Source organism: Triturus cristatus, chromosome 9 (assembly GCF_964204655.1).
Source record: "Triturus cristatus chromosome 9, aTriCri1.1, whole genome shotgun sequence".
NCBI classification, from domain to species: Eukaryota; Metazoa; Chordata; class Amphibia; order Caudata; family Salamandridae; genus Triturus; species Triturus cristatus.
Genome location: NC_140592.1, coordinates 1,059,124,825 through 1,059,144,634, shown reverse-complemented (window position 1 = coordinate 1,059,144,634; position 19,810 = coordinate 1,059,124,825).

Here is a 19,810-nt window from a genome sequence, read left to right as displayed (position 1 = left end):
AGCAAAAAAAACAAAATAAGGGATGCAGGGTAACCAATTGCTTTTAATGACTTGGAATGTCTGTGGACTGGTGGGACATGCCAAAATGGGTATACCAATTCCTGTGCAGACGTAGGATCTCCAAAGATCTCCATAGCTCTCCTCCAAGAGACGTGCCTGACCTCGCAAACTCCCACTTCATAGGGACCACATACTCTGGATATGCAAGGGGTACCATGATATGGGTAGCACCTGGGACCCCGCTGCGTATGCTCTACACACACAGACCAGAACGGCCGATAAGATATATTGGAGGGACTCCTAAACAGCTCCCCAATAGCACTAATATCATTATACACACCGAATCGGGACAGCCCACATATTTGCACACACTGACCCTGTTGGAACTCCGAGATCCATCGGTCCCCACCTACTAGGGTGGAGACTACAAGTGCACTCCCGATCTCGACCGGTCACGCCCACCACTACCCAGGGCACAAACCATTATCCTATCACAGCAAATGCAGTCATGGGCCACTAATATGCATCAGCTAGATGCTTGGCAAGGCAAATATCCCACAGGGTGGGTGTACTCTTACTACTCAGGCCTACACGGCCTACACACAAGAAAAGATGCAATTATTTGTTTGGCTGAGGCCCTACCCATGGTTACCCAAGCGTAATATCTTAACCGCAAATTATCGGACTACAGCCCCCTACAGTTGCAGTTAGCATGGGGCACATCCATAGCTAGCATCCCAACATAGCGTCTCCCTATAGAGGCACTTAAAGATGCTACTTTGCACGCTTCCCTAACACAATCCATCACAACATACTTTCAAACCAACGAAGACACGGCACTCAAAGTGATTTTGAGTGGGCATGCAATAAAAACAGTATACAGATCACGCATGTCCCTTACTAAAGAGCTGTAAGATATAAAAACTGAAATCCAATGGCACGAGCATCTCTCCCCCCACAGATCCACACAATATACCCTCATTAACTAAAGCCAAGCTATCCCACAAAATTGCATTGGACTGACTAAGTGCCCTGGACTATAAACGATACCTTGCCAGAAAACATGCCGAGGGGTACATAGCGGGTAAGATATTGCGTGGCTGCTGAAAAATAAAACATCCCAAACTACTATCGCAGCCATATGCGACCTCGATGGTCAGCTGGTTAACACGCAAGAAGGGATCAAATAGATCCTCCCATAAATATTATGCAACGTTATATAAGGCTCCTGCTCACTACGATCAGCAGAAACTACAACAATTCCTAGGGCGTATTGCCCTCCCTAAAATCCCATAGGCAGTAGGCACACCATGATGCCCTTGAGACCCCGCTTTCAGAAGACGAAATCACTGAGGCTATTCAGCAGTTGGCGAGAGGTAAAACCCCAGGTGCGGAAAGATGGCCCTTAGAGCTCTACGCAACGTTTAGTGTGCAATTGACACCACGTCTATACTGCCTCCACCAAGAGGCATTTGATCGCTGTATGTTGCCACCATCCTTCCACGAAGCAGTGCTGGTGGTACTGCTCAAACTCGGCAAAGACCCACTGCAGATGAGCTCATATCGTCTGCTATCTCTCCTGAATTCGGATTATAAAATATTGGGCAGAGTGCTGGCTAACAGACTTCTCAAAGTGATGCAGCTTCTAGTGCACTCTGACCAGAACGGCTTCATCCCAATTCGTAACACAAGCCTAAATCTCTGTCGTCTCTTCAAAATGCTGGAATGGACACGCATGGAGATGGACCAGATGTGGATAGCCTCCCTGGAAATCGAAAAAGCGTTCAATACCCTGGGGTGGGAGTATTTGCATGCGTTGTTAGTGTGATATGGCATGGGCTCCCAGTTTCTGAGCTGGGTAAAGCTGCCATACACCACGCCTCGTGCGTGGGTGAAGACAGTCCGGGTCATCTCTGAACCCTTTGAAATAGAGCGGGGAACCAGACTGGGCTGCCCCCTATCACCAATTATTTTCGTTATGGCCCATGGCGTGTGAGCTCTGCAGCTGAGTTATTGACTGGGGATCAGGGCTTACAATTAAGGCTCCCTCTTTTCCGTTTTTACTGATTTTTATAGATAAATACAGACAGAAAACCATTTTTTTTATTTTCTATATTTATTTTTAAAAGTGGATAAAAACGATAATTGGGTGCTTTTTGAGTGATTCTAAATACACTTTGCCATGACTGCCAGGCCAATAACTGTTATAGATTGATAGGTAAGGGGGTTAAAAAATAAAGTAATTTTAGTTAAGAGGCTTAAACAGCAGTAGCTATGCACAAGGCTGATACTAAAATGTGCATATTTTCATATAAGTGCAAGTGCCGGTGTTTATATCACTAAAACCTGGCAGGCATTCAAGAATGACTGCATATTTATTGGTTAAATAAATGTGGAAATATACCAGTTTCAGCTTTACTTTTTTCACAAAACCTATAATAAATATGGATGAATACATATAAAGTTGATAAAAAAATAAATATGGATGAACACAGACAGAAATGACAAAAAAAAAAATATCATAAAACAGGGAACCCTTCATAATGGCACATTGTCTCGCTACATGCAGACGATGTGCTGGTCTATCTCCAAGGCCAACAGGCAACTTTACAAGCGTTGGTGAGCATGCTTGATAAACATGGGCGCATATCAGGCTTGGAGGTGGATTGGAATAAATCACTACTCTTTCCAGTGAAACCCCTGACCGCAGAACAAAGGATGGGCTTACACAACGCTCCACTCTCCTGGTCCTGCAACACTTTCAAGTACCTGGGAGTGCAGGTATACCACTCGCAGCAGGACCTGATAGTAGGGAATCTGGGCAGGGTGTTCGCCAATACCCATGCTACACTTCCATTCTGTACTGCGCTACCCTTATCCCCCATGGGCCGCATCGCCATATCTAAAATTATACTACTTCCGAGAATCCTGTATTACTTTACAGCCCTCCCCTTTCAGCTCCCTAGCAAACCATTGAGGGATTTGAGGACACTCCTCACGTTCTTAATCAGGGGCAACTCCAGGGTCAGAGTTGCCCTCTCGAAGCTCCACCTTCCTATCTCGAGGGGAGGCCTGGGGTGCCCAACTATGGACACTATTATGCGGTGGCACAGCTCCAGTGGCCCATGCGCTGGCTGGCTGGTCGTAACCTTGCTGAATTTGACCCATGGGCCCTGGGCCTTCGGCAACCCGAAATGTTGGAATGGTTGTTTGGCTCCAAAACGTCGACACTGAGGACGCAAGGGAATATCCTGATGTCAGCGGCCCACGGAAGCTGGTTAAATTATGTATTAGGCAGACATAAATCCCCACCATATGCCCGAGATCTCCCTCTCGAGTTATTACCCAGCTCGTATACCTGTTTTAAGAGACCGGAAATGGCAGAATGGGCTGCTGCCAGCCTCAATACTTGGGGCGATCTATACACAGACTCAAGTCTGGGCGGCTTTGAAACACTGATGGACGAGTACAGAATGTCCCCTGGGACCTTCTTGCTGTATGCGACACTCGCGTGACAGCTGACGTGGGGGAACTTGCAAACCGAACCCCATAATATCCAACACGTTACAGGTATTACTGACACACGGCGCGAGCAGGATGCCGATAACCATGCTATTCAGTTCCTCAAGACTGGACGTGTTGCTCCTGCTGGTGCCGCTGTGTGATCGCTTTTGTAACATGAACACATGTCACTTTCTCCTTTTGTAACGTATCGTATGCTACCTCTTGTATTTTGTTTGCTTTTGATACATGCACTACGGCCACCACTGCCTCATGTAACGTAACTTCTGTTTTAGTGTTCTGAGTGTCGGCCATTTATTGCAATTTTTTTCCTTTTACCTCTACGTGTACTTTTTATGCTCTTGTAACCTGCACACATCACTTTTTCCGTTTGTAACGTATCGTTTGCTACCTCTTGTATTTTGTTTGCCCGTGATACTTGCACAATTGTCACTATTGCCTCATGTAACGTACCGTTTGATTTTGTAACATGCTCACTTGTATTTTTGCTCCTTATGTATCATTACTGCTGCTATTGTGAAGCGCTCTGACACCTTCGGGTAAAGTCCGCGCTATATAAAAACGCATTAAATAAATAAATAAAAATAAACTGACAATCACAGGTAAACAATGGCTGCAACGCATAGGGGTACCCAAAGTGATATCCACGAACGCCACAATCAAATATACACAAATTAATTATCTCCATCACACATATCTGACTCCACTCAGGCTGGCGGGAATGTACGCTACGTCCACCGACATATGCCCCTGGTGCTCGAGCCCAGAGACAACATTTTCTCATATGGTCTGGTCATGCCCCCAAATAGCGACATACTGGGATGACGTGTCTACGATACTATCAGAGGCAACGGTCCAGGGAACACACATTATACTAGGCATAACAAAACGAAATGCTTGTTGCAAGACTCTCAACAAATTCTTGGCCCTGGCACTCGTCCTGGCCAAGCGCAGACTAGCTATGGTCTAGAAATTGGCAGCGGTGCCCTGTGTTACTACGTGGATCGCTGACCTTTGTAGGGCACTAGTGGCGGAACATGAAGTCCTCCAATCCAGTGCTGCACACGCGCCCACCTCTACAACCCCCATGGACTGGCATAAATATTTAGTTTATGTAGAAACAAAATTAAATGTGCAAACAGCACCCCACAACAGGGCCAGAATAGCCTGCAAGCAAGTGCATAGTAACAAATTAGTAATACAACTGGCCCCCTCCGGCCCGAGACGTCAATCCAGTAACACCAGGAATAACCTGCACTGACACACGCCACACTGTATTAACAAGAGACCTGCCCCACACCCATGACACTAGACAATCAAACGTATCCGGGAGCGAATAGAGACGCGCCTATTGACAGGAGACACCGAGCACATATGATATATTAAAGGGCAGCTTCTAATAAAAGTTTATTGAAAATGTTACTGTATTATGTATGCAACTGCAAGGCCCAGTAGTGTCACCAACGTTATGACACTGTAATATTTATCTATACAATGTTACCAGTAAAAAAAAAAATATACGCACTTTTTGTAACTGCATGGATGAAAATATGCATGCCACATAATGCCATGTTTAAATGTTCAAATTTATGAAAATCAATAAACCGCATTAAAAAAACTGTGTTGTCTGTCATGACCTAAACTCTCTTTTGTGAAGAATGAATTGCTGAAAATACTTTTAAGTCTTGAATATCGCAACAAGCTCTCTCTTCAATTTAATGATCTCTGGCTTTCTAACATTGACCATCTGAACTGACATCTCTTGTCGAGCAAGGTTCCTCTCTACGCCATGCGACTGGGTCCTGTCATTAGTACTGATGAGAGGTCATGGTGCATTAGTATTCCCTTGGAAAGATTCTATGCACTCAGGGACCATAATGAATCTTCATTGATTGCTGGTGAAAGAGGAACCAGCTTGTTCAGAGAATTAAACACTTTAGACCAGAACTTGTTGAGATGCTATAAAAGTCAAGTAGGTTTTGCCCACTGGGCTGTGTGAACACAAGCAGCCCTATGACCTAACTTCCAACCAGTGTCTGGGCAGCGTTTCCTCAGAGCCTAACAATTTGAGAAGTAGAGACTGAAGATGCATCATCCGTTTCTCTGAAAGGAATACTCGCCCCAGGTCATTTCTAAATCTTGCACTGATAAAGATCAGGTTTCTGGAAAGGTGAAACTGGCATGTGAGAATGTTCAGAAAAAAATCGCAAATCCGTGATAACTGACTCCATGTGATCCCAAATGTGAAAGGTTTCCTCCTGTGAAGGAGCATGCAACAATCAGTCATCCAGGTAGGGGGAACACTGGAATTACTTGAAGATAAATATAATTCACAACGAGAGCCATCATCTTGGTGAACACCCTTGGGGAAGATTTCAGGCCAAAGAGTAGCACTTTGTAACAAGATAATTTGATTGTTTTCCAGAGTATTAGGGATACAAAGACAATAAGGGGTAGATATCAAATCTGAATACTATGCCCCCGTATCAGTAGCCCCAAACATTGTGTTAATGAATTGCTATAAATCTCAAGTAAAAAAAGAAGAGAAAAAATTCATCATTCTCTCTCCAATTTGACCCGTCCCACCACCCCTTGGTAAGATGCAACCATAAAAGTGCCAATGAGCAATTGTATGAACTGCACCCATGGGGCATTAAGTGTGTCCAAAATTTCTAGAAGTGCAAGACAACAAATTATGTTGAGCTGCTACAACCAAACATAGTAACTTAGCAGTTGAACAATGTCGTATATCTAAAGAACTTGAGGTGATTCAGTCTATGTGGTTCATGTGACTTCAGTGACTGGATCACTGTTGCTCTAGGGTGTGCTGCTTCGTAGGCCTGTCCGCAAGACTGGAGATTAACTTCAGTATGGATTGTGGTAGACAGGCCTTCAAGGTTAACTAACAATTGACACCACTAGGGTACACCTGCTTGTGCTAAGACATCAAGCCTTCTAAGGTCTAGCATGGGAATATGCTCCCTCAGTAGAGTGGTCTGGTGGACTGGTCATGAAGGCTGAACCCAGTTCCCCAGTTCCAAATTCCACAGCTCTGGCCATAGTGCCACATCCTCTCCCCCACTGAACACCATACTTCCCCACTGAGAGAAACTCGCACTGCCTTCAGCTATAACCTAATTGTGCCCACTATAAACACTTGGATGTGGCTCAATTCAAATTATGCACTTGATAAGAGTAATATGCTGCCAAAAAAAAAAAGTAAAAGCAACCACTCATAGGGAATGCAAGATTAAGTAAAGCATGTGAAATGTAAGCAGAAACAACATGATTACCTTAACGATCTCTCACTCACTATTCAGAAATCAGGGAGTGGTTTTACCTGAAAAGTTAAGGACATGACTAGAGGGCCCTGAAGGGAACCGTTTCAATGTCCATTGCTTATATCCTTAATAAACGTAAGCAGTATGGTTTAAAAAGACCACATCCATAAACACAGAGCCACGGTACACATTTTGTTTTCCAATCCACCCATCAACCAGGTATTGCAGTACCTCCAGGAATGGTACACTTTCCCACCTGGGAACAACAATGCTGTTCAAAGAAAGATGAGAAGCGCTTCACTGGCAAACTCTGTAAAGTGATGCTGATGTATTTGGATGTAAATAAAACCAATCTGGCCACTTTGCAACCACTCAATCTTGCTTTATTTAGTTATGTATTTATTTTTCATATTTAAAACCTTCTATTTCTCTCCATCCCGCTGCACTTTGGAATAGAAAAATGTCAGAAAAAGGGCATTTCCCGCAAGAGTGGTTTTCTTTTTTGGATCCATTTCACAGGGAAGAAACTAAATGAAAGAAGGAAAGAGAGGTTGTGAACCATTTTTTCAAGTCACGGTTTTCAGTAAGTGAGGAGCAAGACAGAAAGAGAGGGAATAATAGGAAGAGAAGGGGGACAGCTGCCAGCACAAAAAAGAAGAGGACATTGCCCGAGTCCTATTCCTTCTCTGCCCGTCCCCGAACATCCACGAAAGCAAGCCGAGCTTTATCTGAATGCCTTTGTCCTCCCCCAAAATAGTGCCGCCTGGGGCGGACCACCCCCACCGCCCCACCCTAGCTACGCCACTGTTTACCGATATGCGCTCAGAAATTGATGTAGGCACACTTCCAAATTTTTCCCTTGAACTACACCAATTCTCAGTGCTTTGTTTAAGGTTCTCATAAATTGTTCTACCTCCCCATTTGCTTGGGGCCACTGAGGAGTGATTTTTTTATGGCGATCATTGAGATGGTGGAAATACTCTTTGAACTCTACCACCTGGAATGGTGTCCCGTTGTCCGTTTTGACTTTGTCCGGGAGTCTGTACTGCTCGATTTTCCCGGCTCTCTTGTGATTAAGGGGAACTAATGTGACTTCAGTCTCTTTCCATCCAAGTCTAAGGGTTAGAGTAGTGTATAGAGCCTATTTATTAGGCACTTCGACATGATCCTGTATTCTTCCCCATAGATTAGGGTTTGCACATATATCCTAGAGGATAGATCCGTTAGTATTAGGGGTAATCTGTTCTATAGTGAGGGTATTTCATGGAGTCGTGCTGAATCCAGGCCTGGTAGGCCTTAAACGGGAGAGACTCCATCTTTCTTTTCGCTCTGGCAGCTTGGAAAGTTTCTAGGTCGAGGGTGATGTTTTAGTTATGAGGTGTTATTCGCTTGGAGAGAACCGGTTCAGGCCGGCCCTTATCGAAGGATTGTATTTTTCTTCATGCCGAAGACACTACATCAGGCCGGCCGGCTGGGAACGTGTCCTTGGTACGGGGAGGTACAAGAATTTGGTGGGCGGCAGGTTACGGGCTGGAATTTTCCATGAGAAAATGCACCTCTATATTAGTGAAAGTTTGAGGCAGATACTGGCACTTGCTTTTTAGTCCGTAGGCGGCATCTGGCCGTTAAGCAGTAAAGCTACTACTTATTCCAGGGAAGACAGATGACAAACCTGAAGGTGGAGAAAAACCGAGAGATAGATATTCTTCTAACAGAATAGCCAAAGAAAAGAGAGTAGCCGATGAGGAAGAGGTCCCAGTGACTCGGAGAAGGAAAAGGGAGTAGATCCGTGACTGCGAAGGTGTGACTTCCAGGCGAAGCCGAGGCACAGACGAGAAGGGAACCTAGATGACCATTGAGTGCAGGCTACATACGACCAAGGTGATGTCAACCCCTTTATTATTAGAGTGTACAACTTAATCTATCACTTTTCTTTGCAGGTCATATGTGATATGTATTATGTGTCGTGAGCGTGTATGTAGTGACTAAATAAAGTATCCAGTTTGTAGTGAATCAACATGTGCTGCGTGTTCTTGTATAAGAGGGTAGCCTATTCTTCTAGTCAGCTGTGACTTGATATGAACAGATGTTAATCCTGATCAGGTAAGTGGTAGCTGAATAAGGGAGAAAGGAGCCCCTCGAACTGGGGAACAGGTTGTGCTCAACTAGCAGTCTTTGTGTGATCCGATACATAGTAACACTGGTTCCCTTGTTGTATGTCGTGGTAATTATAGGATGAACTTGTGCTAAGGCTGCCGTCTGGGCAGAAAGTCCTGGGTCCGTTTGGGACCGCGAGGCTAAGGCTGCCGTCTGGGCAGGAAGTCCTGGGTCCGTTTGGGACCGCGAGGCTGAGGCTGCCGTCTGGGTAGGAAGTCCTGGGTCCGTTTGGGACCGCGAGGCTGAGGCTGCCGTCTGGGTAGGAAGTCCTGGGTCCGTTTGGGACCGCGAGGCTAAGGCTGCCGTCTGGGCAGGAAGTCCTGGGTCCGTTTGGGACCGCGAGGCTGAGGCTGCCGTCTGGGTAGGAAGTCCTGGGTCCGTTTGGGACCGTGAGGCTGAGGCTACCGTCTGGGTAGGAAGTCCTGGGTCCGTTTGGGACCGCGAGGCTGAGGCTGCCGTCTGGGCAGGAAGTCCTGGGTCCGTTTGGGACCGCGAGGCTGAGGCTGCCGTCTGGGTAGGAAGTCCTGGGTCCATTTGGGACCGCGAGGCCGCCACTGGTATTATAAGAGGTCTTGATATATATATATATATATATATATATATATATATATATATATATATATATATATATATATATATATATATATATGTGTGTATATATATATATATGAGTAGGAATTCCCTGTCCTTAGGTGGTATGTATATATGTGGTTTCTTCGGTGTGAATAGGCCCTAGGGAGGGGGTAACGTTCTGGCTGGGTTAGAGAGGCTCTGTTGAGCGGGTTCTATCTGACCCAAAAACCCAAGCAGAACATTTGGCGTCACGAACCGTTTACGAAACCTGTGTGCGTTGTGATTGTCTTGTGTTTGCTTTCGGCGCGTGCGTGGTTTTGTTTGCATTTTATTTTTGTATACTTGTGTGTATAGTTTTTATTTTTCTTCTTTCTTCTTTTTCTTCTTTTTCTTTTCCACAATGTTTTCTAGAAGATCTAAGTCTACTTTTAAGTTGCCCGTTGATATTCCCGGATGGGATTCAACGCCTTATGAAGCCTTGGCCCGTGAGTGGGCTGATTCTACTGGTTTGAGTGAGAATTGGAATTCTTCTTTGGAGCTGGCGGAGCCAGCTAATGTGATTACTTGTTTGCAGAAGGCACCCGTATCGAAGGGTGAGGAGATTCCCATTTTGGGGCGCAGAGGTTGGATTGTTCTGTCTGCGTATCGGATTCTACATGAGAGATTATTGAAATTACAGATCTCTCTTAAAGATGTGGAAGCGCACTTTGTTGAGATTCAGAATTCTCATACTTTGTTGCGGTGTCAAAATAAGTTGCTTGCTGATAAGCTGGAGACTTACCAAACTATTGCCGAAAGGGCGGCTGTGCGAATTGCTCGTTACAAATACAAGAACAGGCGCGGTCGGGTTTCGACGCGAAAGGTGCGTCTGGTCGTGGCGAAAGCCGGACTGGATTGGAATCCTGATGAATGGGATGGTAATATCTGGAACTCGAGTGATTCTTGTTCCTCGGGTGAGGAGTCTGCCAAGCGCGAGTCTTCTCGTTTCCGTCATGATTGTAAGTCTGCTTCTCGCACCTCTGCTGGTGCACCCCGTGATTACGCTCGTTCTTCGGGTGGGATCGATACCTCTTACACTGATTATCCCTCTACGAGTACTGATCGGGCTCCTTGTGATGCTCGTCCCGCGGTCTCTGCGCATCCAGTTTTTCGTCGGAAGTTGCAGCAGTCTCCTGCTGCTCCGCAGGGTATTTCTTTGGACTCTTTAGAGGACTTTACTCAACAGGAAATTAGTGATATTTTGCAGCGATTTCGGCAGCGAGCTGGTGAGACCTTGCTCACATGGATGGTGCGCCTTTATGAACTGGGCGCTGCGGGCATTATGTTAGATAATGGCGATTGTTTGAAGTTTTGTTCCTTGAGTTCGGATTCTACTGTACAGGATCATTTTCGTAACTATAATGGTGGTGGTCAAATTTCTTTACTTCAATTGGCGACTGAGGGTTGTAATCAAAAGTATCCTACTGAGTCTGATTGGCCTCTGAATGACAAACCGTGGTATACTTTGCGCGACGCTGCACAACGTCTCAAAGAGGAGGTGATGAAAACGGCAATTTTTCTGGGTACTGCTGACAGGTTGCTTGATGGTTTGTTGACATCTTCTGTGCGGAATCGCATTATTCGGTCTTCCCCTGTTGCCTATAAGCAGGTCATGATGACTTTATTGATTAATCAGACTGGTAATGTGTTATCTACGGTACTGGAGTCGGTACGCCAGCTCGGTGAGTTGGGTGAGTGGTTTAAACCTGAACGTCAGTCCCGGCCTGACACTCGTACTCCTGGTGAAAATAAACTTACTAGACGTGATATCTTTTCTGGTCTTCTGGCTGATGGTGTGCGTAGGGAGGACATTGACGGTGAGACTACCGCTCGTTTGTGGGAGTTGTTTCGCAAACGTGGCTTGGATCGGAAGGAGGGTGCCCGGCGTGTTCGGACCACTGAGTGTGATCGTGGTGGTTCTGACGGTAGCGATGATGACGACCGCCGTGGGCGCTCTGTTCGTCGTGATGATCGACGTTATGTACGTGATGTGTCCCCCGTCGAGAGAGAGACAGGGAGAGAGAGGGGGAAAGAGAAAGGGGGAGAAATGATTATGTTTACAGCAGACGTAGAGATGATAGGGATCAATCCCCTGAGTTGAGGAGGAGAGAGGATCGTCATAGTTTGGTCGATCGTAACCCGCAGTACAATGCTGAAGACTCGAATCTGTTCCGTACGGGGAATGGATATGAACAGGAGGTACCGATACCTAAGAAACGTGAGAGTCTTTATCCTGATTTGTCTTGGTACACAGAATGCAGTAAGAATGACTAGGAAATAGGTCAAGCTCCGGTACACAGATGGGCTCACAGAGATAATAGACCCTATGTAGATATTGATATTTATTGGAGACATCGTAATATCCAAAGGGCCCGAGCATTGGTAGATACAGGAGCGGAGGCCACTCTTATTCATGGAACATCAAAGAAGTTTACAGGTCAGCCTTTTACTATTACCGGATTAGGTGGAAAAGAAACCCCTGCAGTTCAAACTTTGCTTGAAATGAGAATAGGTAGAATCCCTAGAAAAGAATATTCTGTACTAGTGGTGCCACTCTTAGAATTCATAATTGGAATTGATATTTTGAAAGGAATGACGTTGCATCTAGATGATGGGTGTTACCAATTTGGAACCACGCATTATATATCGTCCAGGCCTATACGGGTTGGTCGTTTAAGAATGCCCCCCATACAAGTTCCCCAGGCGACAAAAGTGGTTTGTCAGAAGCAGTATCGTATTCCAGGTGGCCATGAGGAGATTAGTACCACTATTCAGGAGTTGGTGGATGCAGGTGTTATAACCCCGGTTACTTCTGCATGGAATAATCCTGTTTGGCCTGTACGTAAGAGTGATAATTCTTGGCGCATGACTGTTGATTATCGAGAATTAAACAAACATACGCCCTCTTTGACTGTTGCAGTACCGGATGTTATTACCCTAATTGAAAGAATCCAAAAGCATCCAGGTACATGGTATGCGTCCATTGATATTGCTAATGCTTTCTTCTCTATTCCAATTGCCCCTGAGTGTCAGGAACAGTTCAGTTTTACGTGGAACGGGCGTCAGATGACGTTTAGGAGTCTTCCTCAGGGCTATGTGCATAGTCCTACAATATGTCACCGGCTGGTGGCAGAGCATTTGGCTGAGGTACCGGTTCATTCCCAAATTCAGATATGTCATTATATTGATGATGTTTTGATCCAAGGCGACACACAGGAGGAAGTTCAGACCCAATTGGATAGGATCATTGAGTGCCTGCGTGGGAAAGGTTGGGAAATCAACCCAGATAAATTGCAAGGTCCGTCCCAGGCTGTAAAATTTTTGGGTATTAATTGGCATGAAGGGCATCGTGAAGTGATCCCTCAGGTTAAACAGAAGATTCTTGATTTTGCAGTTCCGAGGAATAGGAAAGAAGCCCAGAGCTTCATTGGCCTGTTTGGTTTTTGGCGCCAGCATATTCCTCATTTGAGTCAAATATTGGCCCCCTTGTACCGGGTCACGCGTAAAAAGTATGCATTTGAATGGGATAAACCACAGCAAGATGCATTTAGTTTGGCAAAAGAAGCAATTCAACATGCTCTGGATTTATGGCCTGTACGTGATGGTGACGTGGATTTGAATGTGTCTGTACAGGGCCCTTATGCAAATTGGAGTTTGTGGCAGAAACAAGGCAGGAGTAGAGTACCGTTAGGTTTTTGGACCAAAAAGTTACCTGATGCTGGTGAGCGTTATACACCCTTTGAGAAACAGTTACTTGCTTGTTATTGGGCTCTGGTGGATACCGAGCAATTGACTTTGGGACATGATATAGTTTTGCGTCCTGAAATTCCTATCATGCAGTGGGTTCTGAGTTCGCCGAAAACTCACCGAATTGGACATGCTCAAGAGGCGAGTGTGATTAAATGGAAATGGTATATACAAGACAGGGCACGTGTGGGCCCGAAAGGAGTTGCTTCTTTACATGAGCAGGTGGCGCGAGCGCCGTCAACTGAGACTGAGAGTGAATGTTCCGTACCTTTAGCACAGGAGTCTCCTGTCAAGTGGGGTAAGCCTTTTGATGATTTGTCCGCAGCGGACAGAAACCATGTTTGGTTCACGGATGGTTCAGCGAGGTTTATAGGGACGACACGGCACTGGAAGGCGGTGTCCTATAATCCGGTCACACAGAAATTGCTGAGCACAACTGGTGAAGGTAAAAGCAGCCAATTTGCCGAGCTTTACGCTGTTTATCAAGTTTTGAAACAAGAGTTACCTGGTACATGTCATATTTTCACTGATTCTTGGTCTACTGCCAATGGACTGGCTGTTTGGTTACCGACTTGGCATTCCCATAATTGGAAGTTACATTCCAAAGAATTGTGGGGAAAAGAGTTATGGCAAGAGATTTGGGAGATGCTCCCACAGAGTACTGTCACAATCTTCCATGTGGATGCTCACACCCCGATAGATTCTCTTGACAAATTTTTTCATAACATTGCAGATGAGAAATCTAAAATTGCTGAGGCAGTGGTGGACAGGCAAGATTCTGACATTGCGGGATTGGCGAAATGGGCACACCAGAAGGCAGGACATTTTGGAGAGAAGGCCACTAGCAGGTGGGCTGCTGATCGAGGAATTTATATTCCCCTAGATTTAATTAAAAATGTTATCTTACACTGTCCCGTTTGTCAGCATATCAGACAGCGTAAACTGCCCCAAATTGTTAAAGGTCATTTACATCGCGGAAAACTGCCCGCTCAAATTTGGCAGATTGATTACATTGGTCCACTTCCTATGAGTAGGAATTGCCAATATGTTTGCACTATTGTTGATACATACAGTGGCCTGCTGGTAGCCCTTCCCTGTAAGCAAGCTACCCAATTGAATACCATTAAAACATTAGAATTGATTATGATGTATTATGGTGTGCCATTCCAAATTCAATCTGATAATGCATCCCATTTTCGTGGAAGATTGGTACAGGAATTCTGTGCGGAAAACAATATTGAATGGATATTCCATATACCCTACTATCCACAGGCCTCGGGCCTGGTGGAGAGATTGAATGGCCTGCTAAAGGACCAGCTGCGTAAGTTAACAAATGACAAGTATAAGAATTGGCGAGACTTTTTGCCTCAAGCGTTATTGATTTTGAATAACCGTCCTTTTCTAAATGCTGAATCCCCACTTATGCGTTTGTTTCCTCCGAATGTTGATGCTAAGCCCAATGAAATCAGAGAGACTGTGATGTACTGGGAGATTACTCCCGGAGCTTTGGCTCCATGTAGAGCGACCCCAGGGTCGGCAGGTTTAGACTTGCATGCCATGGATGACACCGTTTTAAAAGGTAAGGATCGGGTCATCATTGCTACCGGTGTTGGTATTCATATACCACCTGGGAATTTCGGATTAATCGCCCCTAGATCGGGGCTGGCTGTAAAAGGCATTCAGGTGCTTGGAGGAGTAATTGACAGCGATTATCAGGGAGAGATTAAGGTGCTCCTGCTGAATAGCAGTGAGGTTGACTTACTGATACACCGCACTGACCGAGTGGCTCAATTACTCATTATGCCTGTTTTCAGTGGTTCATTAATGAAAGGCACTGCCCCAACTTTGCTAACTGTACGAGGCCAGAAAGGTTTTGGCTCTACGGATAACCCTGGTGCTAGGGTTTGGGTGCAGTCGCCTAAGAATCCCCCTGAACAAGCAGAGGTTATTGCCACCGGTCAGGACAATACCATTTTGGTTATGAGACCAGGGAAAGATAGCTGGGAGGCGGTCCCGGCTGACAAATGTTATTTACGAGAATGATTAATGCCTGTATTTGATTCTCTTTTAGATCATTCTTTGGACTGTTGCTGCAGGATGTGTCGGTACTGGATTCCTTTTGGGCTGGTACGACGAGAGAGGAGGGATCCCGTCAACCCGGGATGAACTGAGAACCCGAGTGTTGCGTTCCTTCGCTGCGTGGGATTCATCATCGAACTTTTGGACATCGTTAGCCAAGAGGGTGACTGATGCCCCTCACTTCTGTTTGACACCGATGAGATCTGTACATGATATTCTGGCGACCTGTCTGGTTGCTGTCCCTGCCTCATTGGAAACCCTAATTCACATTTTTAATGTTTCAAAGGCTCGTCCCAATGTTCTCCTGGGTGATTTTGCTACCCATGTATATTGCCCCTTATGCACCGAACTGCCGAACGAGCCACCCCCCATCCAGTCCCAAATAGTTACCTATAATATCACACAAGGTGATTTATGCTTCTTTCTTACGTGTAATCCTAGTGCGATCTCTGAATGTCTACGCCTAAAACTAAAAGGCGCCACTTCATTTACAGCTCATGAACGGACTTTGTGCTTTCAAAGGACACCGACCACCTGTGTTTCAGTTCAGAACAATATGACTTGCAATAGTTTGGTAGTTACCCCCAGTCATTATCGCACGATGTTACTACCTGCCGGTTGGCTTTTCTCATGTGGTAATACTTCCTGGCCATATGTCCCTGCAAACATTTCCGGAGGCCCTTGTGCCATTACGAGACTCAGTTTGTTGATGTTTTCATCACATCCGAATGCCAACTCTCGTGTGATTCGAGATACTGTGATGTTACAGGAGGATTGTGACTCATCTTTGCAATTATATTCCAAGTCTGAATACCTTAGCCTAGCTATTTCAATTATTGGTGTTCCTGCTTTGGCAGTTTATAATGCCAAATCCATTGGGAAAATGGCCTGCTGGATGGTGAAATCCATTAATCATACTTCTACAGTCCTGTCCGACATGCTACTAGATGCCCAGGGTGAACGTAGGGCCATTTTGCAAAATAGAGCGGCCATTGATTATCTTTTGCTTAAACATGGACATGATTGCTCCGATTTTGAAGGTCTCTGTTGTTTTAACTTGTCCGATCATACACAATCCATTCGTGCACATATTGACAAGTTGCGTGACTTAACGGAAGAAGTTAGAAAACACGTTGACCAGGGCTGGTTTGACTGGCTCTTTAATTGGTTGCCTGACGTACACATGCTACGTCAAACATTAGGTGGTATTCTGATTGCTGTTGCTGTTTTGATTTCTATCTGTTGCTTTATTCAGTGTATTCCTTCACTACTTCAATTCTGCACACTCGGTACTAGACATAGATCAGTTAGCTTTGTTTCATATTATTCTTCTACAGATGTTAGCTCCATTTAATGAATGTATAATAGACTGAAGTCAAGGGTGAAATGTACTGCTCGATTTTCCCGGCTCTCTTGTGATTAAGGGGAACTAATGTGACTTCAGTCTCTTTCCATCCAAGTCTAAGGGTTAGAGTAGTGTATAGAGCCTATTTATTAGGCACTTCGACATGATCCTGTATTCTTCCCCATAGATTAGGGTTTGCACATATATCCTAGAGGATAAATCCGTTAGTATTAGGGGTAATCTGTTCTATAGTGAGGATATTTCATGGAGTCGTGCTGAATCCAGGCCTGGTAGGCCTTAAACGGGAGAGACTCCATCTTTCTTTTCGCTCTGGCAGCTTGGAAAGTTTCTAGGTCGAGGGTGATGTTTTAGTTATGAGGTGTTATTCGCTTGGAGAGAACCGGTTCAGGCCGGCTCTTATCGAAGGATTGTATTTTTCTTCATGCCGAAGACACTACATCAGGCCGGCCGGCTGGGAACGTGTCCTTGGTACGGGGAGGTACAAGAATTTGGTGGGCGGCAGGTTACGGGCTGGAATTTTCCATGAGAAAATGCACCTCTATATTAGTGAAAGTTTGAGGCAGATACTGGCACTTGCTTTTTAGTCCGTAGGCGGCATCTGGCCGTTAAGCAGTAAAGCTACTACTTATTCCAGGGAAGACAGATGACAAACCTGAAGGTGGAGAAAAACCGAGAGATAGATATTCTTCTAACAGAATAGCCAAAGAAAAGAGAGTAGCCGATGAGGAAGAGGTCCCAGTGACTCGGAGAAGGAAAAGGGAGTAGATCCGTGACTGCGAAGGTGTGACTTCCAGGCGAAGCCGAGGCACAGACGAGAAGGGAACCTAGATGACCATTGAGTGCAGGCTACATACGACCAAGGTGGGGAACAACCTTTACAACGCAACTTTTACAACGCACTACCGTTACAACGCATTTTTTACAACGCATAATCCATTACAACGCATGACATTACAACGCATGACACTACAACGCATTTTTAAAAACTACCTTTACAACGCATTCCATTACAACGCATACTACCATTACAACGCATACCATTACAACGCATAATATTACACTATAGTATCCAACACTTACCCTACTGATGCACCCCCTGGAGTTAGAATAGTAATTTTTACCCCTATACTATTTAACACTTACCCTACTGATGCACCCCCTGGAGTTAGAATAGTAATTTTTACCCCTATACTATCCAACACTTACCCTACTGATGCACCCCCTGGAGTTAGAATAGTAATTTTTACCCCTATACTATCCAACACTTACCCTACTGATGCACCCCCTGGAGTTAGAATAGTAATTTTTACCCCTATACTATCCAACACTTACCCTACTGATGCACCCCCTGGAGTTAGAATAGTAATTTTTACCCCTATACTATCCAACACTTACCCTACTGATGCACCCCCTGGAGTTAGAATAGTAATTTTTACCCCTATACTATCCAACACTTACCCTACTGATGCACCCCCTGGAGTTAGAATAGTAATTTTTACCCCTATACTATCCAACACTTACCCTACTGATGCACCCCCTGGAGTTAGAATAGTAATTTTTACCCCTATACTATCCAACACTTACCCTACTGATGCACCCCCTGGAGTTAGAATAGTAATTTTTACCCCTATACTATCCAACACTTACCCTACTGTTGCACCCCCTGGAGTTAGAATAGTAATTTTTACCCCTATACTATCCAACACTTACCCTACTGTTGCACCCCCTGGAGTTAGAATAGTAATTTTTACCCCTATACTATCTAATACTTACCTTAAATGTAATTTAATATTATGCGTTGTAATGGTATGCGTTGTAAAGGTAGTATGCGTTGTAATGGTAATGCGTTGTAAAGGTATTTTTTAAAAATGCGTTGTAGTGTCATGCGTTGTAATGTCATGCATTGTAATGGATTATGCGTTGTAAAAAATGCGTTGTAAGTGCATGCGTTGTAAAAGTGTGCGTTGTAACGTCATACATCCGACCAAGGTGATGTCAACCCCTTTATTATTAGAGTGTACAACTTAATCTATCACTTTTCTTTGCAGGTCATATGTGATATGTATTATGTGTCGTGAGCGTGTATGTAGTGACTAAATAAAGTATCCAGTTTGTAGTGAATCAACATGTGCTGCGTGTTCTTGTATAAGAGGGTAGCCTATTCTTCTAGTCAGCTGTGACTTGATATGAACAGATGTTAATCCTGATCAGGTAAGTGGTAGCTGAATAAGGGAGAAAGGAGCCCCTCGAACTGGGGAACAGGTTGTGCTCAACTAGCAGTCTTTGTGTGATCCGATACATAGTAACACTGGTTCCCTTGTTGTATGTCGTGGTAATTATAGGATGAACTTGTGCTAAGGCTGCCGTCTGGGCAGAAAGTCCTGGGTCCGTTTGGGACCGCGAGGCTAAGGCTGCCGTCTGGGCAGGAAGTCCTGGGTCCGTTTGGGACCGCGAGGCTGAGGCTGCCGTCTGGGTAGGAAGTCCTGGGTCCGTTTGGGACCGCGAGGCTGAGGCTGCCGTCTGGGTAGGAAGTCCTGGGTCCGTTTGGGACCGCGAGGCTAAGGCTGCCGTCTGGGCAGGAAGTCCTGGGTCCGTTTGGGACCGCGAGGCTGAGGCTGCCGTCTGGGTAGGAAGTCCTGGGTCCGTTTGGGACCGTGAGGCTGAGGCTACCGTCTGGGTAGGAAGTCCTGGGTCCGTTTGGGACCGCGAGGCTGAGGCTGCCGTCTGGGCAGGAAGTCCTGGGTCCGTTTGGGACCGCGAGGCTGAGGCTGCCGTCTGGGTAGGAAGTCCTGGGTCCATTTGGGACCGCGAGGCCGCCACTGGTATTATAAGAGGTCTTGATATATATATATATATATATATATATATATATATATATATATATATATATATATGTGTATATATATATATATGAGTAGGAATTCCCTGTCCTTAGGTGGTATGTATATATGTGGTTTCTTAGGTGTGAATAGGCCCTAGGGAGGGGGTAACGTTCTGGCTGGGTTAGAGAGGCTCTGTTGAGCGGGTTCTATCTGACCCAAAAACC